The sequence below is a fragment of the Priapulus caudatus genome, unplaced genomic scaffold (genome assembly GCF_000485595.1).
Source record: "Priapulus caudatus unplaced genomic scaffold, Priapulus_caudatus-5.0.1 Scaffold18, whole genome shotgun sequence".
Lineage (NCBI taxonomy): Eukaryota > Metazoa > Priapulida > Priapulimorpha > Priapulimorphida > Priapulidae > Priapulus > Priapulus caudatus.
Genome location: NW_014577079.1, coordinates 972,220 through 973,761, shown reverse-complemented (window position 1 = coordinate 973,761; position 1,542 = coordinate 972,220).

Genomic DNA, 1,542 nt, shown 5'->3' with positions numbered 1-1,542 from the left:
GTGTGTGTGTGTGTGTGTGTGTGTGTGTGTGTGTGTGTGTGTGTATGTGTGTGTGTGTGTGTGTTGTGACACACACACAAGCGGGCTATCTTTGTTGTGGGATCAAATTTACAGACTGCATGGGGTAATAAGCGAATTTTAGTTTATGCGTTCCTCGTATGGCCAAATTCATAAATCGGAAATGATGATAAGTTGATGGAGCCGATATTACCATTTCATCATATTATTCATGTATTCTTCATATTATTATGGGACCACATGGAATCGGTTACTCCATCCGCTCGTCCATATATATCAGGAGGAAGACAATAATAGATAATATCAAGAGTCCATAGTAGAAATTTTCTATTATGGACTCTTGATACTACTTTTTATACCTGCTATTCTCATACTACTAATATATATATATAAACAAATTCAAAAAATAGGTAAAGGGTTGGTGTCAGCTGAAAGCCTGAGGAAGCGATGTACGTCTCGATAGCTCGCTGATTATAATTTAAACACCTTTTAGTTATTTTTTAAATTTGTCTCTTATCTACATGGGTGTTCTTGTGTGATTTTACTTATATATATATTGAGAGGTGGTAGTTGACGTTGCCAGGGCTTATTATTAGAAGTTAGAAATTAGTCAGAAATTATAATTACAATACTACTGTTATAATAATATATTCACCACAAGCGAATGCACTGAATTGAAAGCGTACGGCTCCGCAATTTCATTGTCCATTGCTGCGTGTTTGTAAATTTACTTTTGTAGTCTGTATATTCCTGTCAGCTACTGAGTTGTGGATGTCAAGTATATGGTTGTAACGATGGTAGTAATTTGACAGGAGATGTGCGAGCCACAGATAATAAGATAGTATATGTTAGCCAAACATGACTGTAACTTGTTCTGAAACGAAACGCATGTCCTGTTGCGTTAATTGTCAGACGCGTTACGTTAGTATCCTTACTATTACTAAAAACTAAAAAAACAATGCGTATAGTTGTCATCGTTTAATTATATAATATGTCTACGGTTGTTATAAGCATTTAATTAACCTTACATATACTGTTATTGTAACTGTAACATTAACATGTAGGAACACGCGATAGAAGACTGGCAGAAAGCTAAGTCAATTGTATCGGGAGTATGTTCAGTTTTTTTAATTAGTCGGACAGGCCTTTTCGCGTTTTAAGGAAAATAATACGTCGTCGTATATTAAAATTCCTTTAAATATTTCGACAAACTATCCCGAGTACCTATTTTATGTATGGTTGTTATCAAGCTAGTATCTTTGGACGAGTTATGCAAGAAATAGGCACACACACACACACACACACACACACACACACACACACACACACACACACACATTGTGTGTGTGTATGTGTTGTGTGTGTGTATGTGTGTGTGTGCTGTGTGTGTGTGTGTGTGTGTGTGTGTGTGTGTGTGTGTGTGTGTGTGTGTGTGGTGTGTGTGCGCGCGCACGCTTGTGTGTGCTTGTTAAACGGTCTCGCGCACTTAGAGTTTTTGCCCGACAGACAAATCGATCAAATCAA